A 25,993-nucleotide genomic window follows, 5' to 3' on the forward strand; every position below is an offset into this window, starting at 1 on the left:
GGGAATCGGGGCTGGGAGGCAGCCCTGAGACCAGCCTCTCCACAGGTACTGGGGATGCCTGTGCCTGTTATCTGGCATTCTCTGATTCTCACCTTGATCTTGGAAATTGTTTGTCTTAGTCACTTTCTATTGCTGTGATGAGATACCGTGACCAAGGCAACTTACAGAGGAAAGTGTTTATTAGGGCTTACAGTTTCAGAGGGCCATGATGGTTCATGCCCATCCTGGTGCGGAGCATGGTAGCAGGCGGGCATGGCGCTGGAGCAGTAGCTGAGAGCTCTCACCTTGAGACAGCAACCACTAGGCAGAGAGATAGGCTGAGTGAGACTGGCTTTAGACACCTCAAAACCCACCCCCCAGTGACACATCTCCCACAAGGCCACATCTCTAATCCTTCTGGGTGCCATTTTCATTTAAGCTATCAGATCATGCTGTTTTTTAAGATTCATCCATTGAAGTGTGTATCTCCTGCCTGTCCTGGTATTCTGAACACTCCTCCATAAGCAAAACTCCTAGTTAATAAGTGTGGCTAGGACAACTTTAGCAGACTTCCGTCTAGTTAGAGCTGGGAAGCTGAGGCCTTATCCTTTGGACTGAGTTGCTTAGTTTAGTAACTGGAGCCATTAGGCACCTGGGCTGCTTGTCTTAGCACCAATATCTGAGAATGCTGGCCTGGTCTGTCTTGTAGGTCTAGGCAGAGCAGTGTTTCTTGACCTGTGGGTTGAGACCCTGTCACTGGGGTCGCATATCAGGTGTCCTGCATATCAGATGTTTATATTATGATTCATAACAGTAGCAAAATTACAGTTATGAAGTAGCAGCAAAAGTAATTTTATGAGTGGAGGTCACCACAGCATGAGGAAGTGCATTGAAGGGTTGAAGCAGGAGGAAGGTTGAGAAGCACTGAGGTAGAGCTTTCTTTTTGGGGGCGGGGTGTCCTCACTGAGATCTCCTCAGACAGCAGAGGAGGAAGGCTGATTGAACAGTGTCTGGGGACCTCCAGGTGTATCCCTCCTTTCTGAGTGTCGTTTTCTAGTGAAGGGCTATCTAAAGTACTGGCCTGCTTTAGAAGGCCTGGTACCATCTACAAAGTCTTGTGTTGTGTATGTACTTTACAGATACATTATGAAATCCATAATACTTCTCTTATTAAGATTTGTGGGCAGTATTGTTCTAGAATATGAACATTGACTTAAGTGAGCATACCTTTTTTTTTTTTTAATTTTAAAAGCATCTTTGATATTTTTTTGTAAGTCATCAGCCAAGAGCTAACATGACTAATGCTCATTAACTAAATTCTGTGCTTTACATATGAAAACTTTCTCACAGGTTTCCCAAGTATTGTCTTTTGTTTTGCATTTCCTTTCCTTATGTGAACAGTCAGGTTTTTGTAGGTAAGCGAAGTATTGTTGAAGAGTCCCTGTTATTTCTCTTTACTTATTTGCATCCCAGCCAACTGCTTCTAGTGAGGAGTGGTAACGGAAGTGGAAAATCTCTCCTTTTTTCTTTCCCTGAAAACCCAGTTAGGAAGGGTAACATTGGTCACATTTTTACTGGAGCACATTCAGGAGCCTTGTCCTTACTGAAGAAAGAATGTTCATAGAGGAAAGACATGCAGAGGCTGTGCTGGTATATGCAGGAGAGCGAAGACATGTTTTTGGGCTGAAGAAATGGCTTAGTCAGTTTGATACCCAGAACACACATTAAAAAATAAGTGTGGCGGCACACATTTAAGACAGGCAGATTCATGGGGCTCCCTGGCCAGCCAATTTATCCTAATAGGTGAGCTCTGTCCCATGGAGAGACCCTGTCTCAAAAACACAAGGTGATGGCTCCTGAGGAGAGGAATAACACTGGAGGTTGGCTGTTAGCTTCCGTGTGTGTGCGCACACACACACACACATTTTTGCTGTTTTATGGGACAGGCCAGCCCTTCAGGAGGTGTGAACAGAACAGGGAAGTGATTCTTGATGGCATATTCTTCTAGACACTTGTTGGTGTTAGGTGTGACAGTGGCAGGAGACCCAGTCTGTGATGACGGTGCTTTGCCAGGCCAGCAGTCCAGACAGCAGTACCTGGAACCCTCCTCCACAGCCACAGCCTTTGCACTTGTCACCTGTCCCTTCTTGTGCTCCCCTGCACCCTGTGACTTTCTTATCATTGGCAAGTCCATCTTCTTCAGGACAGCCGGGAATAGATGTTTATGTCCAGCAGCTTCCCCCTAAACTGAGACTAGATCAGGCACACAAGACTGAATAGTCTAAATATTTTACTCTACCTTGTAGAGACTTGGTAATGTTCCTTCAGTAAGCTGCTGCTTCCACAGTGGCACCGAAGGCACAAGACAGATGCCACCTGAGATGACTAAGACGAGGTATGTATACTAGCAAAGGGCTGATTGTAGAGACTTATTATCTGGAGGTGTGAATGACTGATTGTCGTTGACTGAGGTATACCCTAAGCCAGCTCAGAATAGCTTTTTTATGCTCATTTATTGTTTCAAGCCCTGCCTCCCCCATCCCCTAGTTCTGGAAAAAGAAGATGGCGTGCACATCTTTGGCAAGCACTTTCCAGTCTGCAGATAGGACCCTTCAGCTTTACTAATGCTGCTGTTGCCTATGTCTCTTTGTCAGGACCAGCTCGTTCTCACGAAATTCTTTTCTTACCTTTATGTTCAGTAGAACAGAAGAACAGAGGTTCCCATGTCCAGTAGACACTTGGCTCTTAAACTTCCTCTGCTCACAGGAGTCCTGAGTACAGGAATTTAAATTAAGTTGCCTTTGGAACGCTGTCTGCTTAAAATATTTGTCACCTTTTTGGGGGGCAGAGGTTGGAATGAAGATGATTGTATTGTAGTTTTATCCTCCCCTCCCCCATCACTGTTTTCACTGTCTCTCTCAGGCTGGCCTTTAACCCGTGGTCTTGATTTCTTAGTCTTGGCTTTCCTTTTTTGATTATCTAGTAAATTTGGAATTTGCATGCTGGGCCTGGTGACTCCTGTCTATAATCCTAGCACCCAGGAAAACTGAAGCAAGACCTCTATAAGTTGTGGGGTACAGAGTGAATCCCTGCTTAAAAAAAAACAAAAAAACAAAAAAGACATAGATAAATAGATAGATAGACAGACAGACAGACAGACAGAGAGACAGACAGACAGAGACAGAGAGAGACAGAGAGAAAGAGAGATCAAGAGAGATCAAGACCTGCTAATAAGAACAGACTTGAGAAAGTCTGAAGTTCAGGCCTCAGAAAATAGTAGAGAGCTTGTACCTGTGGATGTGGGTGGACTAGGTGAGAGTGGGAGTTGGGAACTGGGCAGGGCTCAAACCCATCCATCTCCTTCTGCCTCTGCCTATCTAAAAGCATTGGTGTGCCGAAGCATTGACTTCTGGGAGGTCCGAACATCAGGTTCCAGGTGCAAGTAGAGAGAAGCTTGGCTTGACCAGTTCCTTTTGCAGACTAATGTTTGTCGAAGGGCTCAGGAAACCCTTAGAAATGGGGACTGTATTTAAACCTGGCCTTTTTTCATTTTCATCCTCACTGGTTTTTGAGACAAGTTCTGTGGCCTTGGCTGGCCTGGTACTTGCTTTGTAGCCCTCAGTGCCCTAGAAATTACTACAGTCCAGCCTTTCCCCTTGCATCCTGGGATTGTAGACGCAAGCCTAGAAAAAAAATCTGTCTTTTTAAATGTGTCAATCTTTAAGCACATTTTATGTAAGAAGGAAAGTTGTGAATGTCTTTGGTAATGTCTAAGTAACTTTCATGAACATCTTGCATGTAAAATTAAGGTCCCATGAATGGTAGGGTCTTGAGGGAAACTCATTTGATGTAGAGGATTTGTCTCATTTGGGAGGACAGCTTTGCTATGTTTTGTTGGGAAAGACTTTTAAAGCAAGAGAATTTAGGGATGAGTGCCGTAGACTTGAAGAAAATCACTGGTCACATCTGCCCAAAATGTGTCAAGGTCTGCACATGAACAGGGGGGGCCTCTCAGAGTAGGGGGCGCCTCCTGAACCAGTGTTGTCCATAGTAGCTTCCCACATTAGAAGGGGTTTAGGTAAGCCTTCAGAAGCTTAGGTAATGATGGTTGCTCAGGAGCAATAGACTCGATGTTTTACAAGGAACTCTTTTCTTTCTTTTTAAAGGATGTCACTACAGTTATCATTGGACCCTTTTTGTTATTTTAAGTGTTTTCTTTTCCTAGTCAGTTGGTTTGAGAAATGACCAAGGTTAACATTTATCTAAAGTTTCCATAGGCTTGGTGAATGCTCATGCAGGCCTTTGCCTTCCACCAAGTACCTCCTGACTCTGACAGGAGTTTACCCGCACTTCAGACTTCGGCTGCAGACTTAGGCCAGCTCTCACCGCTGGTGGTGGGCTCTTAGTGGGTAAAGGGAGGACCACAGATCAGTGATGTTGATGTGATTGTAGCATTTCCACGTGGAGTTCCTCTTGCAGCTGCTAGTAAGGGGTTTGTTTTTGTTTTGGCCTGGAAAAAAAGAATATTTGGGTAGGGATTGCATGACTGATAATGAATTACATCAGCAAGAGCTTCATGGGTGTTGTGTTAGTTCTTACATTTTCCAAACTGTTAGAAGAACCTTAAATGGCGATCCCTTATCATATAGCGTTTACACATTTTCTCCCGTTCTGTGGGTTGCCTCTCCACTCTTGGTGCTCTCCCATGTACAAAGTTGAGTTTCTGTGATTCCTCTTAGTGCCTGGACCCTGGCGTGTTGTAAGTGGTCATTGCCAAACCCCTTGCTCTGAAGCGTTGACCTTTTCTTCAGGGAGTTTTTTAGTTTGGGGTTTTGCATATGAGTCTTTGACCTATTTTAAATTAAGTTTTTGTATGTCAAGTTCCCATTTCATTGTTTGGATGTGGATATTTACTTTTCCCAGCAGCATATATTGAACAAGACTGTCATGGAATGATTTCAGCTGCCTTGGTGAGGTATTTGACCATGTCTCTGAGGGTTCGTTTCTGGGCTCTGTGTTCTAGCCTGTGGGTTTTTATGTCTGTCTGTATGCTATTACTGTACTACTTTGATTACTGTAGCTTTCTAATGCAGTTTGATACTAGCAGATATAGTGTCTCTAATTTTAATGCAGATTTTTCTAGATCACTTGGCTATTTGGAAATTTAGGATTAAAAACTTTTTTTTTTTTTTTTTTTTGTAGAAAATGCCACGGAATTTAGATAAGGATTGCATTATATTTGTAGTGTGACTATCTTAACAGCATCACATCTTCTAATCTCTGGACATGGGTAATGGTTCTCTGTACTTATATCTTTTTTTCAGCTTTTGTCACAGTTTTCCTTCTTTGGTTAAACCAATCCCTAAGTATTTTTTCTCTTGCTCCTGAGTTTGAGTAGAATTGCATTTGCAGTGTCCTTTCCAGAATGCTCGCTGTATAGAGAGAGCATCACAGCTCAGTCCTGGGTGGTGATTGTGCACCCTGCCAAGTACCAGACTTGTATTGGTTCAGTTTTATTTTTGTGGACTCTTGGGCTTTACATATAATATCTGCGGACAGAGGAGGCGTTAGTTTTTCTTTCCCAACTCCAGGGTCCGTTTCTTTCTCTTGCCTGGGTACTCCCTCCAGTTAGACCTTTTGATACTGTATTGAGTAGAAGAGGAAAGTGGCCATCCTCACCGCGTTCCTGGTCTTTGAGGAAATGCTTTGTCATCGCTGATGCTCACTGTGGGTCTTCCACAACTTTATTACAGTGGGTGGTTTTTCTATTGCTTGTTTGTTCCTTGTTTTTGTTGTAAGGGAGTAGGGAGTGTTGAGTTTTGCCAGTTGCTTTTCCCTCTACATATCTTGAGCTAATCACGGGCGTGTTTTATTGGTTCTTGTTGAAGTGGTGTATTGCAGATTGATTTGCATGGAGCAAATACGGTACATTCCAGGAATAATTTCCATGTGGTCTCCTGTGTATAATCCTTTTAGTATACTGGTCAATTCAGTTTGCTAGCGTTTTTGCTGAGGATTCTTATTATCTCTGCCCGTTAGAGCTTCTGGCCTGGAGCTTTCTTAGCATGTTTTTGCTTGGAGCTGGTGTTAGGAGGAGGTGACCCTTCTAGGGTGTGTTCAGAAGTGACCCCTTCTCTTCAGGCTTTTGGGTGTTTGAGGATTGACATTCTTGGTATTCTTTTACGTGTTCACCAGGAAAGCTTTTAAGGTCAAAGCTTTTCTTTGTCAAGTGATTTTTTTTTTTTGTTACTGGTTTCCCCTCTTTGTTAGTTACAGGATCATTAAGTTTCTGTTTTTTCATGATATAATTTTGATACATTTTGTGTTCCTAGAAATAGTCCATTTAATGTAAGTTATCCTATTTGCCAGCTCTCTTAGTCCCTTTTAGTTCTGTGGAATCAGTGATAAACGTCCCTACTCTTGTTTCTGATCTAGTAATTATTTATCTTCCTCTTTTTTTTTGACTTAATACATCTGGCTAAACACTGGTGAGTTTCCTTGATTTTTTTTTTAAACTCGGAAGAACAAGCTTTTGGTTTCCCTGCTTTCTTAGTGTTTTTCCTCCTCTCTGTTCTGTTTATTTCTGCTTCCATCTGAGTGGAAGTGTTGATTGCTGTGTATTCTCCCCAGCCCTGTCTTTGCTGTAGAACCGTTTGTTTCAGAATGTTGTGTTTTATTCTCTTAGTTCAGTTGGCTGTTTACTAATGTATTGTTCAATCCCCATGATTTTGTGGTCTTTCTGGTTTTATTTCTGTAACTGACTTGGAACTCCTTTGTGTTGTGGCTGGGGAAGATACTTTGCACGATACTTAGCGTTTACAGTTTGGTGACCTAGTTCGTTGTCTGGCTATCGTTTATTCTGGACAGTGTTGGAGAAGAGTGTTCATGCTTTGCTTGCTAGTGTTCTCTTTACAGTGGTGTAGCTGGTTACTTATGCCTCCTTTCTTGTGATCAGTCCACTTGCATCTAGTATTGAAAGTAGAGTATTAAAGTCTAATACTAGTGGTAGAACTAGTCCTTGTCTTTAGGATTTTAAAATACATTTTGGCCCCGGGCGGTGGTAGCGCACACCTTTAATCCCGGCACTCAGAAGGCAGAGACAGGCGGATCTCTGTGAGTTCGAGGCCAGCCTGGACTACAGCGTGAGTTCCAGGAAAGGTGCAAAGCTACAGAGAAACCCTGTCTCGAAATACCATCTCTGTGTGTGTGTGTGTGTGTGTGTGTGTGTGTGTGTGTGTGTGTGTGTGTGTGTATTGGCAGCTTGCCATTGGATACACAGCTTGCTGTGCTGGGCCACATGTCAGTATATAATGTCTCTTTACCACACACACTTGACTGAGCCTGCTTCATCTGGTATTAGGGCAGTCACCCTGCTCTCTTGTGGTGACTGAGCATGGGATGCCCTTTTCCATCCTTTCAGGCTATTCTGTCTGCTGCACTGAAGTGAATTCTTATAAAGGCATTCTCTCTGTGGTTAGCTCCTGTTTTCAAAGACCCGTTGTGCTGTTTTCTGTCTTTGAGTGAGAGAGAGAGTGGAATCCATTTCCGCCTGAAGTCGTTATTGATGAGGAGGAACTTCTGTCGTGTGGGCTCTGTTTTCTGTGTCTTGTTGCTGTTTCTGTTCCCTGAATTACTATCCTCTTCTGTGTTTGATTTTTTTTTTTTTTTTTTTTTTGGCAGCTGAATCCTTTAAATTCCTTTCTTATTTCTTCTTGTGTATGTTCTGTAGCTATTTTCTTGGTGGTTACTATGGAAATTACCACTAGCATCCTTAAGTTAGAACACCCTAACTTGTTGTGTACCCACTTAACTGCAGTGGCACCAGATATGCTGCTCTTCTGGGGTCTCTTCACCCCCTTCAGAGCCACTCTCACGGCATCACCCCCTTGTCCATCCACACTCAAACTCCCAGTGAACTAGTAAGTCTAGCATACTAGTCACTGAAATCATGTGTGAAACACATGTATGTGCAGGCAGAACACACAGCTTTTAGACCAATATGATTTTTAAAAAGTATTGGCCTGAAATCAGCTAAAAACTAAAAAATACAGTTATAAATGGTGGTTGCAGTGTTAGCTTTAATTTGCCCACGTGCTTTTATCTTTACTGTGATCTTTATTTCTTGGATAGATCATTTTTTCAGAGAGCATGCTCGTTCTTGTAGTTCAGGCTGACCTTGAGCATTCTACCCTCCCCCCCACCCCGGAGTGCTGAGTGGTTGTGATGGGCAGTGCTGTGGGCATGGCTGTGGTGGGCAGTGTTGTGGGCATGGCTGTGGTGGGCAGTGTTGTGGGCATGGCTGTGGTGGGCAGTGTTGTGGGCATGGCTGTGGTGGGCAGTGTTGTGGGCATGGCTGTGCTGGGCAGTGCTGTGGGCATGGCTGTGCTGGGCAGTGCTGTGGGCATGGCTGTGCTGGGCAGTGCTGTGGGCATGGCTGGGAGACCATTACCGTCTAATGCCCTTTCTGCTCACCTTGCAAGACTCTTGTCTGCCCCCCCCCCACTTGTTTTTATTTTATTTACCAGGGAACCTCTTAGTCTCCCATAGTGGGCCAAGCCCATCTGTGGAATTTCTGGGAAGTCCCATGTCGATCCTACGTGAGGCTCCCTTGTATGTGGTGAGCTGTTTCTCTCCTTTGCTTTCAGAATTCTGTCCTTGGACAGTGGTGACAGTGTGCTTCAGTACAGCTGGCTTCATCTGAGCTGAGAGTCTTGAACTTTGTGCATATTTATGTACGTGTCTCACCAGATTTGGAGACATTTCGGCTATTACTAATTCGAATATTGCTCTGACCGGTTCTCTCCTTTCCTTTTTTTCTGTAGCTTCCACAATGTGCTTGGTAATTCTCTTGTTGGTGTTCATCTTGGTTTGAGTCTGAAATGCTTCTTGCAGACTCATGTTTTAAGGGCTTGGTCTGCAGTGCTGTTCTGAAGGTTGGAGAGCTTTCAGGAGATGGGCCAGGCTTTGGAAGGTGGTAGGGACTTCTAGTTCTGGCCTGTGTGTGCTCCGCTTTCTTTTCTGGCCACCACGTGAGTACCTGCCACCACCGCCACATGCTCCCATCCCATGAACAGCTCCTACCTCAAGGCCCCACCATTGTTAGGGCTCCTTCACCGTGCCTTTCCGCCATGGTGGACTGATGCTTCTGAAGCCAGGAACCAGCACAGACCTGACTTTCCTCATGTTATTTCTGGGGTATCTTGGGCACAGTGAGGCAAGAGTAGTTTTGTTGATGTAAAGGCCTGCAAGTTGCTTAGTCTTTGTTCTTTCTTCCTTAGTCCCCACCCCCCACCCCCACTCCCACCCTGTTCTCAGACTTGCTAATTGCTTTTTTTCTGTCTTCTCATTTACTGATTCTCCCACCTGGTAAGAACTTTGAATGACTTGAGCTGCACAAGTCTGTTCACTTTTTTTCTTTTTTGGTTTTATAACTTTATTTTTGTTTTGTTTGTATTTCTTGATGTCTCTACATCCTAGGTCTTTCTGTGTTGTGTTGTTAAGATCACTGATGTCTGTCTAGACATCTTCCATAAGCACTTTTCACGCAGTCTTGTTGGATATGGGTATATTCTTGTATCTTGTGTCTATGAAGATATTTTTCTGTTGAAAACTGCACTTCTGAATCTAATAATGTGATAGATAACTCTGGAAGTCAGGTTCTCGCTCTTCCTCGGGATTTGCTGTCTTTCTTTGTTACTATTGCTGGCTGGCTGTGCACCAGGACAGGTGAGGTGGAGATGAAGGTCTACTTAGATCTTTTGCCTTTCCCTTGCATGTTGGACCACTTTCTGATTTTCCCTGTATGTGCAGCTGCATTTGAATTAGCCTTTTCCCCCTCGCCTTGTAGTTCTGGTTCCAAATTCAGTAACTCTGGGAGTGTTAGGCAAACATTCTGTCTCTGAGCTCCACCTCTCTGAGCTCCGATTTTTTTTTTTTTTCCCCCGAGACAGGGTTTCTCTGTGTAGTTTTGCGCCTTTCCTGGAACTCACTTGGTAGTCCAGGCTGGCCTCGAACTCACAGAGATCCGCCTGGCTCTGCCTCCCGAGTGCTGGGATTAAAGGCGTGCGCCACCACCGCCCGGCGAGCTCCGATTTTTGAAATGTCCAGTTCTTTAACGTCTGTCTGTCTGTCCTATGGGGGACTGAGAAAAATCAAAGAGTATGTGTGCTGGTCTTTCCAATCCGTTCAGTCGCTTCAGCTGTGAGAAGAAAGACTTGTAATTATGGTGGAAAGCGCCACAGCAGTGGCCTGTGGCTGCACCTCTGTGATGGGTGCACACCCAGCACAGACCCCACTCACCATAGCTCCACACTGCCACCCTGCCAGCCTGAGTCCTTTAGACTTTTCAACTCAGGCCAAACCACGATTGGTGACTTCGAAGCTGAAAAGAATTTCAGGTCGGGCCCGTTAGGTGAAGTTGAGTTGGAAATGATTAAAGATGTGGGGTTTTTGTTTGTTTGTTTTGTTTTTTTCAAGACAGGGTTTCTCTGTGTAGTTTTGGTGCCTGTCCTGGGTCTCATTCTATAGACCAGGCTTGCCTTGAACTCACAGAGATCTGCCTGGCTCTGCCTCCCAAATGCAGGGATTAAAGGCGTGCGCCACTACTGCCCGGCTAAAGATGTTTTAATACAGGGTTAAGCATGGGGTTTAGAAGAAAGAGAGACTTTTGGACGGAAGTGATCCATAGCCTGAGTGGAGGCATGTGCTCCTCAGGGGAGGGGAGGGGAGGAGAGGGGAGGGGAGGGGAGAGAGAGGAGACCTACCCCAGTGTAGCTGTGGGCTTCTCGAAGGGAGAGTAGACTGTTAACTGTCTCAGCATTGGCCCTGAATTCCCTTTGACTCTCAGCGTACACCTCAAACGTTGCTAAGAGCGTGCTTTCCTCCTTCCTCTCCCTTGATAAAAGAGCTATGTGGGGTGGCTCTGGAGATGCCTTGATGGAATTATAATCTGATACGGTAAAGCCGAAGCCACTAGGGTCGCCTAAAGGGTCAGGGGATGTCCTGTTCCAGTAAAGACATCTCTGGTGAGCTTCCTACAGAACTGCAGGTTTATGACCGGGAAGACAGAAAAGCCCTCAGCTGTTGGGTAATTGTTCTGGAATTCTTGCTTTTCTGTTGGCGACAGCTTGGGTTGGATCTCAGAATGAGGGAACCTTTCTTCATGTCCCACAGATACTCCTCTCAATCTTTCTGCCTCTGTGACATTTGGCCCAGCTAGGAACAAGTGCGCAGCTGCCTGGACAGCTTGGGGCTGAGGTCATGAGACGGTGCCACAGTGGTTCAAAATGATAACTGACCAAACTAACCACAGTCCGCTGTCTGTGCCTTCCTTCCGCTGGCAGGTGACTCCAGAGCTCAGTCACACCCTGCAGATCCCGTCAGTGCCGTTGTCGCCTGGCTGGGAACAGATCCTTGGTGCTTCTTCCGCTTCGTCTTCCAGAACCAGCTCCTGGATTTGATTTTGTGTTAGCTGTAGACACATTATCTTTATTTTCACTGTTATTAACATCTTGAATTAGTTAATCCTGCAAAGTTCCTAGGAGATACTAAAAGTAGTTTAAATGGAGGCAGTAAATGTGTCTGTTTGCATGGTGTGAGCCCTGGGTTACACCCCGCCTCTCTTTCCAGCTCTCCTACTTGTTCTCTACACATCAACAGGTTGACTTGGCCTTTTAATTTTCATTAATAATTAAAAGTATTGGGTTCCTGTACTTTAAAAGGATAACATAATTGAGATTATATATCTGTAAATTTTTCTTTCAACAACATTTGGAGATGTGCCCATATTAATATAAATCTAGTTCACCCACCATTTGCACTAATTCCACTTTTTACACTAATTCTGTTGCGTTATACTTTGCTAGTAGATGCGAATGTCGGAGGAACTGGAGAATGTTGCCTGCAAAGGCATGGTCACCATTGTTGCAGTGGACACTAAAAAGAAACCTCATTTAAACGTGTACCTGGGAGCTATGCTGGGCACGAGGCTGTTTGTTACAGTGTTCTAAGTTTGAAAGGCTCTTCCAGGGCAGACTGATCTGTTCTGAGAACTGAGGCATGTGCTGTGTACCCAGCACAGAGCCCACCCACCTCATTATCCACACCACAGGCAAGGGGTATACAGGATTAAATGAGACTTCCTGGGGGCAGGAAGGGGCAGGTGCCCTGGAAGGTTCCCTTAAAAGCCTCTTGGACTCAGAGTAAGGATTGCATCTCTTTCTTTTGAATGGTTGTTTATCATGATAGGAAAGACTTCCTTATTCCTTTTGATACTTAAGATAATAAACAATGTAATACCTGATGAGTGTTACGTTCAGAGTATTAAAGTGGTCAGTGGCCACTGGCCACTTCTTACTCCACAGTTGTTCTCCTGTCTATCCTCCAAGTTCCTCAAGCTCTCTCTGATTGGCACCCTCAGCAGAGGTCTGAGCTGCACTTCATTTACATAGCACAGGGAGCCCAGCAGCCTGTAGGGTGAAGAGAGCATTAGGTGTGCAGAGCCATGTCTCAGGGAAGGCAGGCTGCGAACTGGCCAGGGCCACCGGAACTGTCTAGTGCAAGCTCCCTACAGCAGTCAGAGCAGACATGCTGTGCAGTGTGGGAAACAAAGTAAAGAGAGCAAGTGGGGGCAGGCACTCAGGAGGGGAGCCCACAGAGATGCTCACTGAAGGCTGTCTCCCTTGTTGCTTGTCCTCATGGTGAAAGAATCCTCTCTTGCCCCTGACGGCTTCTTTGGAAACTGCAGGGGCAGTGTGTGCACTGGCTGTGTCCTTGCCTGCAGTTACCTACGTGACACTTTTCTTTCCCTTGAACCGTATTTGTTTCCTCACGAAAGCATTCTCATATTTCACCTTTGCAGGTGGATATTATTTTGGGTCCTGATTAGCTGAAGGATGTCTTTCACTGTGAACATTTTGTCTTAGTTACTGTTCTGTTGCTGTGAAGAGACACCATGACCACGGCAACTCTTGTAAGAGAAAGAAAGCATTTAATTGGGCTGGCTTACCGTTTCAGAGGCTTAGTAAGGCATGGAGCATGGTGGCAGCCATGACAGGTGTGGTGCTGGAGAAGTAATTGAGATTACATCCTGATCTGTAGGCAGAGAGAGAGAGCGGATGTGGGGTGGTTGTCGTGGACCCGGGTCTGGCATGGACTTTTTGAAACCTCAGAGTCCACCTTCAGTGACACACTTCCTCTAAGAAGGCCACACCTACTCCGACAGGGTCACACTCCCTAATGCTTCTCAAAAAGAGCCACTCCCTGATGACTAAACATACATGACAAGTATATGAGCCTCTGGAAGACATTCTCATTCAGACCACTACAGCATGAACTTAGAGTTTTCCTACAGATTCTTCCTCCTGTATTCATCCTGCTTACACAGGACTTCTGTCATTAAAAACAAAAGTTCAGGGGTTGGGAATTTAGCTCAGTGGTAGAGCGCTTGCCTAGCAAGCGTAAGGCCCTGGGTTCGATCCTCAGCTCCAAAAAAAAAAAAATAATAATAATAATAATAATAATAATAATAATAATAATAAAAATAAAATAAAAACAAAAGTTCAGTATTTAGGGGAAAAAAGCCCTTAGAGCAAAGCCATTTTCGCTAGCTGCCCAATGTTTGTGTGTATTAGAAGGGAAAGTTTGAGTCAGCAGATTACTATATTTGCAGTCTGCTTTTAGCACATTAATTCTTACTTAGACATTCCTGTCTACTTCTCATGCATCACCTTGTAAACTAGTAGTTAGCACTAAGGATTACGTTAAATAAGTTGGTAGAAAACCATCCTCTGATGAGTCTCCTGTCTTTGCATGTGGATCAGCTTTCTTGCATCTCCTTTTTTTGGTCATGCTTTGCAGTGTGACAAATTAAATGTACCAAGTGGCAATGAGTGTGCAAGAAGAGAATACACTGCTTCCAACCCTAAACATGAGCTAACAGCTGAATTTAGGATGTGGGCTTGAATGATAGATGACCCCACAGGCTCTGGCATTTGAATACCCAGTCCTCAGTTAGTGGCACTGTTTGCGGGACGCTTAGGAGATGTGGCCTTGCTGGAGGAAGTAGGTCACTGGGTATGGGGGGGTCTCTTAGACCACCATGGCCAGCAGAGTAATGATCCATGGGAGGCAAGAAGGGAGTTTGGTTCAACATGACTCAGTAGCCTGTGTTAGTTCAAACTGAGAGTCTGACTCCAGGTGGTTTATTTTAGGCATATTTAAGCACAGCACAATTTAGTGAAAAATTTCTATCTTCATCCCATATGCACAATAAAGCTTAAGACATGACTACATTGAAACTCTTTGTAAAGTACATGTGACATCTTCCATAAAAATAGGGTGTATAGGGGCTGGAGAGATGGCTCAGAGGTTAAGAGCACTGGCTGCTCTTCCAGAGGTCCTGAGTTCAATTCCCAGCAACCATATGGTGGCTCACAACCATCTGTAATGAGATCTGGTGCCCTCTTCTGGCATGCAGACATGCATGCATGCAGGCAGAACACTGTATATATAATAACTAAATTAAAAAAAAAGTTGGAGTGTACAGATTGAGGTTGACACCTTCCATAAAGATAGATACTATAGATTGGTAAGCTCACAATAAGGGTCTGGGGGAGGATCCAGTGGTCTCACAGTGCAAAGGTCACCAAGCTGTTAACCATGTCCTCTCCCAGGCTCTGGGCAGAGAACAGGTTATACATCTTTCCCTTTGAAGAGAGAGCCCTGTGTGTTTAACATTCCTGGATCCCCTAGTGCTTTCCTGTGAGCACAAGGACCTCTGTGCCTCCACAACTGGGCATGAGCTTTGGGAGTTTAAGGACTCTAGCCAGTTGGAGCTTGTTTCTCTGCTTCCTGTTTGTGGTTAAGATGTGAGCCCTCAGCTCTTAGCTCCCGGCTGTCATTGCTGGGCCTCCCTGCCACCCAGTTTCCCTGCTGTGATGGTGGTGGACTCCTCCCCCCTGGAACTGTCAGCCCCAAATAAGCCCTTCTAAAGTCGCTCTGGTCATGGTGTTTTATCACAATAGACGAATAACTACGCATAAACATTTTAATTGACAGCATAAATGTTTGACTTGAATGTCAGCACGTTGCCCACTCTCTACTTGGCTTTCATTTGTTGAACTCTCGCACAGACAGCTTTCTCTCTGCATCCAGAGCTGAGCTTGGCATAGCCCTTTTCTTGAAGCATTTGGAATCTAAAAGATGAGGCAGGTACAGTGAGGTGAGGATTTGAAAACTGACAAAATACAACACATAGACTTTCGGGGTTTCTCATTAGTGGTATTTAGAGGCGATGAGGCCTGGCTATGTGGTGAAGGAGCACTATATAGATGCGCCTGGGATTTTAGTCGTTTTTCTGATAACATTCTTTTTTCCAAGATTTACTCAGCTACCACATGGCATTTATATTTATGTATGAAATTGTAGCTCTTATGTAAATGGAAGCACAGCATACTGCTTCCGTTCTAGCTGAAGGCTTCCTTATCATTCAGTGTCTCAGTGACAGGCTTTAGGCAGTAACAGTGCTACAGCAGCTGCGAGGATTTGGATGAGTTTTGAGGGCTCCCCCACTCCCCGTAAAAAAAAAAAAAGGAAGGGGGGATGTGCTAGATGCTTGGCTCCCAGTGTGTCGTACTGAGGTGCTGAAACATGTAAGAGTGGGGTGTCGTGAGGTAATTATGTCACCACAGAACTATCCTCAGAAGGGATTAGAGTGTGTCTTCTGAGGGAGTCCTTTCTCACAAGCACCAGTAACTACGTCTGTGAAACTGGTCGCTGAATCTCACTTTATTTTTCTCTTTAATATGTTCCCACCATGGTGCCCTCACACTAGCTACTATGTTGTGAAGTGGCCAGAAGGCCCTTACCAGAGGTCAAACGGATGGGCCACCTAGTCTAGGACTTGCAATGTCAAAACTTCATTCTTAGTACATTACCTGCTCTCAGGCGTTTTGTTACAGCAATTGAAAATACACAGTGGCTAACGTTGACTTGCAAATATACAATTTATCTAGTGGGATTTCTGGTTTAAAGACTGTTATTGTTAGAGCCTGTTTCAAGTATTAACACTTCCCTCAAATAAATTACACAAATGTGTCTTCTCAGCAGTATATCCATCTTTCTTCCCTCTGGACAGTAGTGCACTATTTACCTTGCATTTCACTTTGTTTCAGTGAATGAAGTTTCACTGTGTTACCAGGCTTACCTCACTATCCCACCTCAGCTTCCCGGGTAGTCTAAAGAGATATGCAATCTTACCCGTTTTAATTAAATACACAGTGTTTATTCTTTAAAACATATCTCAGTCTTGAACATGATATGCAGCTGAGGATGACCCAGACTCTAAATTCCTAGTCCTCCTGCCTAGAATTACAGGTACGCTCTGCCATGCCCAGCTTGGCTTAGCTTAGCCACCTTTGTCCGCTTCCCAGGTGTAAAGTGGATCTCACCGCCGTTTTCCTGTCCATTTCTCAGGCCACACACAGACAGACTTTCAAGTGCTTATCAGTGACTTCCCAGTGTGTGGATTGACTCTTGTCCTCCGCCTGTTCTTCTGTCCAGATGGGCTCTTAAATAAAAAACAACTTCCCCTAGGTTTATATTTTGCCGTTTAGGGTAACTTTTGCCATCTGAACATTTTTTCAAGTTCATTAACTTCCTTGTTACTAGGTTTTTATGTCCTATTAGAAGAAATGTGGGCTCTCTAAGATTATGAAAAATGCCTCTTGCTTTCTTTGAAGATGGATGTTTCTGTTGATTGCAAGCATTCTTGTGACTGTGTTTTGTTTGGCTGAGTGACCATCCCTTGGTTATCTGGCTATGCCATCGCTGTTGTTGAGACATTTCTCTCTTTCTACACTGGTTATACCTGTCACATTTTATTCTACATGGAATTCCCTCAAGTGTTTCAGAAGTTTTGGTGTATCCATTGATTGGATGGCCTGTTCAGGAACCAGTTTCACACTGTTTTAATTACTGTGGCCTCACCCCTCTTTCACTATCTGGCAGATGTTAAGGCTAGCCTCTCATTAATCTTCTTTTCCGTAGTTACCCCAATTATTCTCCAGTATTTTCCCACAGGAGCTGTAGAGTTAGCTTTTGAGTATTCTCTAAGAATATCCTCTTAGTCTTATTGGAATTGTGGCAAATTTACGTGGGAATTTAGATTTCTTTTAGTAGCTTTGATCTCCTGGACAGCTGTTTCTTATGCATGAGATACTTCATCTTCTCTGTGTTATTTATTTAGTTTTTTAAAGTTTCGAAAGAGTTACTGATCTCATAGAGGTAGTTACTCTGAAGCAGACTTCCTGTCGTGGCAAGCCTTCCTGTCTTCACATCTTTCCTTCCATTTCCCTGTTCTGTGGGTAATGTGAAATCATCTTTTAGGGCCTTTTTGTTTGTTTGTTTTTTTGAGACAGGATTAGATTTCTTTGTGTAGCCCTACCTGTCCCGGAACTCACTCTGTAGACCAGCTGGCCTGGAACTCACAGAGATCTGCCTGCCTCTGCCTCCCGAGTGCTGGGATTAAAAGCATGCGCCACTACTGCTCAGCCTTTTAGGGTCTTTATGATCATGCATTGGGTAATCATTTTTGGTGTGCCTTAGGTGAAAGTTGGCCATTCCCCACTGCAGTGCCCTGGGGTCCTCAGTGGAAAATCACTTGGGGATATAGTGATTGCACTGTAAAGTGTGCAGGAGCATGGACCGGAACTCTGGTTGGGCCACTTGGGCAGTGACAGATGCCACCATTGTGCTGTCTCCCACTGTGCTCATTGTCTCCTTGCCTGTTAGTGTTTACATTCTATAAGAAGGGATGAAGCTTTGCAGATTGGTTTATAGACCATGTTTGAAACTTTTCAGATAAACATTGGATTCATTAAACATTAGTTACTCTTTTTCCTCTCAACCCCCCTTTATTCTTTTGTTTGTTTTTGTGGTGTTGAGGATGGAATCCGGAATCTTGCATAGGAAGTAAGCGCTAAATCACTGACCATATATCCCCAGCCCCACGGCGCTTAAATTATCACTAGTGTATCCCCTGGTTCTGATAACTCTCTCTGCTCTCACTGAAAGTCACCATAATGAGGCGTGCTCCTGATTGTCGTGTTCTCGAGGAGGTACTGGGGGCAGAAGGGCTCTGGTCCCCTGCAGTCCTTCTCATCCTGTTCTGGAGGCCTTTCTTCACAAGACTCCACCAGCCGCCAGCCACCTCAGCAAGCTTTCCTCACCTCCCTGCGGTTCTCAGGTTGTAACTCCAGGTCGCCACCATCTCAGTGTGGGTTCTGGAGGCTTCCTCATTGAGCACATCCACTTACCATGTGCTCGGGGAGACAGGATTGCTTTAGTACCACACAGACTTGATCTAAAACCATACTGGAAAACAGAGCCCCCTTTTTGTCTCAGCACCTGGCTGAAGGGTCAGAGGTCAGCGCAGTCTGATAGCATGGGAAGTGGGAGACAGGGAGACACTGTTGGACCTTGCGAGCACCTAGTTTGTCGCCGAGGTTACTGCCCTGGTTTCCAGCCTTTCTCCTCTGTGCTTCTGCTGCAGCTCATGCACCTCCCTCTTGGACAAGTTGGAAAGCTGTGGGCTGGTTGCTATGGGAATTGATGGGTGCTGCTGGCAGAGGGAGAAGGGAAGTTCTTGGAACTGACCCAGAAATCTTCAGGGAGCAGGTTTTATTTGTCTTCTGCCTCTGGCTTCCCTACCTGCTGTTCTTGGATTTGAGTGGGGGCAGCTTTTCCTGGAGTCCTTGGAGTCTTGAGGGTTGGGTGGTCCTCACCAGAAGACTTCCAGGAGGAGGGAGTTCAGAGGGTTGATGTGCCCTGATTGTGTTAGCAGTTGGCTTCTGAAGCTTTGCTGAAGTCACATAGCCTGTCTCTCTACGCCATTCAGGAATGTGCCACAGACAGGTGAGGGAGTACCCATTGGTTAATCCAGGGTCATGACCTTTCTCCCTTCACCACCACCCACACAAAGACAGGTAGGGTATTCCTTTCTCATTCTGGATTTCTGAAATGTCAAGGTGGAAAATGGACATTTTAATAAATTGATAATCATATTGGGAAGTGAAATTAATGAAATTAAAATATATTTTATAGAGAATTGAGTGTGGTGGCGCACACCTTTAATCCCAGCGCTAGGGAAGCAGAGGCAGATCTCTTGAGTTTGAGGCCAGCCTGATCTATAGAGTAAGTCCAGGACACAGAGAAACCCTTTGGGGGGGGGGGGTGGTTGTCACCTTTTTTTCATTGGATTAATCTGATGAGTAATTTCATGCACTAACTACCTTGATGTAAGCTAGGTTATTTTTATGACAAATCATGAGAAATGAATGTGAAACACTGATTTTCCTAAGAAGAGTGTTTGACTTCAGGAGGGAAAATGAATGACTCCTGGGCATTCCGGAGCTTGATGGGGGCCCTCTACATTTCCAGTTTCAGTCCACTGTTCTGTCATTTCTGATTTTTGTGTTTATCGCTAATGGAAAAAAAAAACAACTTTTTTTAAGGTAAAAATCCTTTTTTGAGCTGACGTCGAATTCAGGCTCAGATATGAGCATCTGTCTAGCTCTGTTCAGACTTAACTGTGGGGCCTTAGAGGTGACAGCCAGTTAGTAGAGGGACCACAGGATTCTGAGTTACTTTGTGATCTGGATGATTCCCGTTACCTGGGAGAGGAGCTGAGGGAGGGTTGGACAGAAAGGACCTGTCCCCTTAGAGCACACAGGACCTGTCCCTTTAGAGCAGTGGTTCTCAACTCTGCTCTTGTAGCCAGTGCGAGAGCATGAAAACATGAAAGGGAAATGTGTGTGAATGGTGAGAGCTGCATTGGTGAGGTGGTGGTCACTCAGTGACCTTCCCAAGGAGGGAGGTGGTAGTCTCTCCATTCATAGGCATTTGCAGATTAGCCATTGTTATTTGAATGGAATCTTCTAGAGTAAGCAACACTTTACAAGTCCTTTGTTTTTAGCCTCAGAACTCTAACTTCTCTGGCTTTTATTTGTCAGGGAGTCTTGCAGAATGTCTGCCCGGGCTGTGCAGGTGACCTCAGGGGAGGGCCTAACCATAGGGGCTCACCTCACTGAGCCCTGAGACTTGTATCAGAGAGGAGAGCTGTGAGTGGGAGGCTGGGGTGAGGGAGTCAGCCCTGAGTGGCATGCACTAACTGCTTCTCCAGTGTAAAAGTACAAGCCTCACCTGAAAGGGAGTAAGACGGAGTTTGTTCTGGAGCCAAATATGAGTGACTGTGGCCTGGGGACATAGATTTAGGTCTCCCCAAACACCGTGTTGTGATGTAGTAAGAGTTTCATGTAGGCTCTTTTCATTTATGTGGGTGGAAACAGCAGCCTGGCCAGTCTCAGATTCTATCGGATGACATTCTTAGGCTTTGGGTTGATGGAAGCTAGAGGTCTGTTATTACATTCCAAAAGGGTTTACCTAATAGTCACAAGAATGTTAGGTTGAACACTGGGGTAGTCAAGAGGTGACTGTCCAGTGGACTAAGAGCCCAAGATAATTTTGATCCCTAGCTCTTTGCAGTCATTTGATCAATTGGTAGTGTGCGTAACAGAGGTGTGGCTTTTTTGTTACTTTCCGGGAATTTGTTTACCCTCTGTTCGTTCTTTTGCTATGAAATAGATGCAGCTCTTCACAGGTCAGTGAGGAGAAAGCTGAGGTTCCCGGTGTTTCTGCTCTGCCCAACTCACCCAAGAAAGGTCAGGCTTTTGTTAAAATTGAGATTAGAGCTCATGGCATTCATTCACCCAGAGCCCCAGGTCTTCCGTGGTTAATTATATTGCCTTGCATTGTTCAGGCCTAACTATTGTGATAGAATAGAGATGTGTATGATGTTGGGCTCAAAAGCTCATGTTCTTTCGGGATGTAGTGCCCACCCTGTGGGAACTCTGCAGAGACACTAGGAAATGCCTAGAGAGGTGGCCCTTGAATTAGACACAGTAGGAGAAATGAACTTTGGGATTATAGAGCAGTGTTTGGGGGCACTTTGTGACTAGAGGTTATGTGAGGAAGGACAGGACTGCCATGTGGAGTGTTCAGCTCAGTGTGTCTGCAGAGATGGCGTGTGACGGGCACAGAAATAAACAGGTGTGAAGTGAGGCAGAATTGAACCTTGTGGAAGAATTTGGATCCACTTTCTGTAGGTGTTGAGAAACTCTGGCTGATTTTGGCTCTAATATCTTTTGTTTTAAAATCTTTAAAAGATGTGGACAAAGAAAGTTAAGATTCATGCTAGGTGTAGTTGTGCAGACTTTAATTACAGTGATTGGGAGGCAGAAGCAGGAGAATCTCTGTGAGTTCAAGGCCAACTTGATCTATATAGTGAGGGGAAAATAAAAAGAAAAGGAAATGCAATAGTAAATTAATGTTTCCACCGGGCAGTGGTGGTATAAATCTTTAATCCCAGCATTCAGGAGGGAGAGGCAGGTGGATCTCTGAGTTGTAGCCAGCCTGATTTACAGAGTGAGTTCCAGGACAGCCCAGGACTACACGGAGAAACCAAAAGAAAGTTAAAATTCAGCATAAAAAAATATAAATTAGGTTTACCCTCTAGGAAACATCAGTGTACCTGTTTGTTTTATGGGCAAAACTTCTGGTTATATAATTCTGACTGTAATCTTGTCAGCATGGTGACGACTGAGGACAACTATAAACACAGGGTTGTTGGGAATCTATTGGAATCCTGATTTGCATACACAGTCCTGTGTAGTGGTTACTTGTGAGTCTGTTTGAGATCTGAAGTCCACAAAGGGAGTCTTCCTCATGAGACACATGACCGGCCAGACCATTTAGGTGGGACCCTATGTGGCCTTCTTAGTTCCAGAAAAGAGCCAACTCTGGCCACACTTCCTGGTAACTGACCTCTGTCCTGTATTATTGCCCAGAAAATTCCTAAGGGTCCTGGTCAAACCTTTAGCCATGTAAGGTATTTGTAAAAATACAGCCTTTTGCTTGCTGTTTAGACAGGATTTATGCTACTTTACCAAGGAAATAAAAAAAAATCCATTAGCACCTAAGTGAGGAGAATGTTTGTTGACAACTAGTTAGCACTGGTTTTGAGCCATGTTGTCTAGTTGAGCCTGGGAGTGGGGCGGTAGAAGGGTACAGACCTAAGGCTGACTGCTGCCACCAGACTCTCCAGATTCTCGTCATCTTGTTCATCACTGTCTGCTGAGTCTCTGGGGCCTGGGACACAGTGAGTACCAAGGAAGCGCTTTCTAGATGGATGCATGATGGCCAGGTCTCAGGCGATGGCTCCTATTGTCTCCTAGGAGTAGCTGTTGCAGTGGATGGAAAAGCTGGCTAAGCTGCCTCTGGGAATTTAGTCATCGTGAAGATTTTAAATGCCTTGGTCGGATAGCTTGTTTGAAATGTCAGTACTCCTGGGTTCCTGTTAGACCAAACAACCAAGTAGAACGGAAGAAACTGAAAACCATCGCATGCCATGGACTGACTTGAGAAATGCAGAGCACGTAGTATAACATTCTCTTCTCTTTGCTTTCAGAAGGGTCAGGATCCCAAATTAACATACCTCCGTCTTAGCCAAGATTTCAGTTACTTGACTCAAAGCCCAGAGGATAGATGGAAATCCAAGGAGTTTGCCAAAGCAAGGAATAGCAATGAGATTTCTTCCCCAGCGGCTTGGGATTTTTTTAATTCCAGTAATTAATTATGAGAAAGTATTATTTTGTTAACATTTAGTAAAGAGTTTTAATAAGTGGGTACATTTTATATAAATATTAAGTTTTTTTCCCTTGACAAATGGGAGCATTTAAAGAAAATGGTCCCTGACGGTTTTCTGGCCCGTGTAGAACCTGCGCTTCTGTGATCCTCGTGTGCTTTGAAACCAGGGCAGTGGGGCAGAGTGCTCCCTGGGGGCTGCTGCAAGAGCTGGAAGCTCTGGGTGCTGCTTAAGTCGGGGCCAAGTCTTAGTAGTATGTGAACAAGCATGTTGTGCCTAGAGTTGTTGAATTAAACTCCCCACGTTTGATTTTTAGACTGTTAAGATACTCCAGTGTCATTCTGCCTCTCAAAATATAGAGCATTTTACTGTTTTATTTCACTATTTTAAAATTTATTTAAACATCATTACCCCAAACCTTCTATTCCTTTTGTGTATTCATATTTATTCCTTCCTTCCTCCCTTCTTTCCTCCTTCCTCCTTCCTTCCTTCCTTCCTTCCTTCCTTCCTTCCTTCCTTCCTTCCTTCCTTCCTTCATCCATTCATTCACTCACTGTGCGCGTGCACATGCGTGTGTGTGTGTGTGTGTGTGTGTGTGTGTGTGTGTGTGTGTGTGTGGCGTGCCATGGGCCTGTGAACTTCCAGGAGTTGTTTTGCCTTTCTCACCATGTGGGTTCCAGGGATCACACTCAAGCTGGTACACTTGGTGGCAAGTGTCCTTGCCTGGTGAGCCTTCTCGTTTCCAGTTCCACTTTTGTGAGTGATAGTCTGATGTCCAGTCTGAAGGAGGCGGCTGATAACATACAGACAGGACCTTGGTGTTCTTTCCTTGTAGTCTTTTGTGGTTGTTTTGTATTTTTATAAGGAAGTATTTTCTTAGACTAACTATAAAATCTGGAGATCCGTGAACTAAATGTCTTCTAAATTTCATCTTTTCATGGTTGGCTATAGTTCTTTGCAGTCCTCTTTATGGGTGAGTATACACTGAAATTGCTTTCGGTTGGAATCCATTTGTCAAGCTGAAGTGGAGGACATTACCCTTATTTAATGAGACAAGTGTCACAGTGAAACACTTGGGGAACAGGAATCTGCTTGTGGGAGCCCTCCCTCAGTACTCTGAGTACGCTGTAACCTTGTTGGGCAGAATAACTTCTTCTTTGTAGAGTGTAGACTTTGGAGACCCAACGGAACTTGAAATTTAAAAGAAAATGTATGTGTGGCCATAATTACAGCAGCCCTTTTCTGAGGAGAAATGTAAGTCAATAGAGATGACAGCAGAATGCCATGTTCCATCCTCCTGGTTCCATCCTCCTGTTCTAGAACATGGGTTTGTGGATGCCCTGGCTCCTGCAGGAGAGAGCAGGGCTAGAGTTACACATGTTCACTTTGGGTCATAAGAGCACACATGAAATGCAGACTGTAGTTACCAGTTCTGGCCACTCCATTCTCTTAGAGCCATCAGAACAGAGTAGAGATGCTTGTTAGGGGTGGACGCGGTGGGGTCAGAACCACTCACGTTCAGGCTTTTCGAACCTTGGGCTCTAGTTTCTGTCTCTAGTGCATTGGTTGGTGGTTCATGTTCCTGAAAGTGATACCCATTGCCACCTGTAAGGTACCCAGGGTCTTTATATAGAGTGGAAGTACTGCCCTTCTCAGCTCTCTGTGGACACAAAGACAAATTGATTTACTTCAATGGGGGCCAGGATAAGATAATTCTCATCAAATTAACATTCATCCGGAGAAAGGCGGCGTGACATTCAGTCCTTTCCTTGGACTGTGGGGCATTTTGAAATCAGAGCGGCCTTAGCAGAAAGAAGCACAAAGTGTCTTGTCTTCTGGTTGGTCCTGAGACAAGAGACGGCTGTCCTTGGAGTTCCCAGCGCCTGGGCCTGGCTCCCAGTCATGGTTCCCAGGTCACATTTTCTTTGCTTTTTTCCCTCATCTTGGGAGGTTGGATGACATTTATTTTTTGCAAATAGTTTGTGCTCTTAATGTGGCTGTGAGAACAAGACTGTCCTCTTCCTTGCTTTGGTTTTGGGGAATAGTATTGACGTGGGACGCTGGCAAGCCAGGCTCTGGAGGGGACCCCTGCCACTGCCTGGACTGCACTGAGGGACATGGCTGACTCTCTTCTATTTATTGAGTAAACTGGAAACCAGTTAGCTACCTTTAACTTCATCGTCAGCCGGTGAAAGAAGCACTGTTCTGTTACCCTTGTGCAGAGATTGTCAGATGCCTGAGGCCTGGGTTAGTGTAGGATTACAAGGAACACTCCCCTTTAGAGACCCAGGGAAGCTCAGTGGCTCTGTCTTCAGATAAAGTGATTACTCAGAGTGAAACTCAATCCTCTTTCTTCCTTGGGGATTTTATTTTGAAACTAAGTAATCCTGCTTTAGCCTTGCAGAATTTCAGTGTTCTCAGATGTGATTTGGGAGAGACTGGACCTGCTCTCTCAGATTGGTTACACAGCAAACATACCCCCACCCCCACTGTATTTGTGCTTCCCGGTGTCTAGGGGCTGCAGGGTGATGTAGGTAGTATCTTTCCTTATCACTGTCCTCCACCTTACTTCTTTGAGATGGGGTCTGTCCTCCACCTAACCAGCTGCTTCCTGTTCAGCTTGACAGGCAGGCCAGTGAATTCCTTGGAACCCAATGTCTCCCACTCTGGTACCAGGGTTACTAGTGTGTGCCACCATGCCCAGCTTTTTATGTTGGTCTTGTGTAGCAGGAATCTTAAAAGGTCTTATTAATAAAATCAAACCTGAGGCCAGTTATTGGGGTGAATGCTGGAAGATCAGAGAAGCAGAACAAGCCACAGCCATCTCACCTTGCCAGTTCCTCAGCTGATCCTGTTTCCACAGACTGGAAGCTTCTGAGTTCTCATCCCAATGGCTCTCAGCTGAACTGCTGCTCGAAAGCCTAAAAGCTTAACCAGCTAAAAGCTTCTAGTTTCTGGTCCTCATACTTTATATAGCTTTCTGTCTTCTGCCATCACTCCCTGGGATTAAAGGCTCACTTCTTAGGATTAAAGGCATGTGTCACCATGCCTGGCTATTTCCAATGTGGCCTTGAACTCACAGAGATCCATCCAGAGGGATTTCTGCCTCTGGAATGCTAGGATTAAAGATGTGAGTGCCACCATTTTCTAGCCTCTGTATCTAGTGGCTGTTCCATTCTCTGACCCCAGATAAGTTTATTAGGGTGCACAATATTTTGGGGAAGACAATACCACCACAGTCCTGGGCATCCCAACTCAGGTCCTCTTGCTCACACAGAAGCACTTTACCCACTGAAGCATCTCCTCTGAGGTTAA

General features: G+C 44.8%; 2 long non-coding RNA genes across 2 annotated transcripts in view; one reads left to right on the top strand and one right to left on the bottom strand.

The window, feature by feature from the left end:
* LOC131924399 (uncharacterized) overlaps positions 1-25,993 on the top strand; it is a 148,590-nt gene that overhangs the window by 69,995 nt on the left and 52,602 nt on the right. The window lies entirely within an intron of this gene.
* Positions 15,008-18,423, bottom strand: LOC131924400 (uncharacterized). Its single transcript, XR_009382886.1, has 2 exons — positions 18,207-18,423; positions 15,008-15,173 (listed from the first exon to the last, which is right to left on the bottom strand). It is a non-coding gene; the product is annotated as an uncharacterized LOC131924400 (long non-coding RNA).

Source organism: Peromyscus eremicus, chromosome 14 (genome assembly GCF_949786415.1).
Source record: "Peromyscus eremicus chromosome 14, PerEre_H2_v1, whole genome shotgun sequence".
Taxonomy (NCBI): Eukaryota; Metazoa; Chordata; class Mammalia; order Rodentia; family Cricetidae; genus Peromyscus; species Peromyscus eremicus.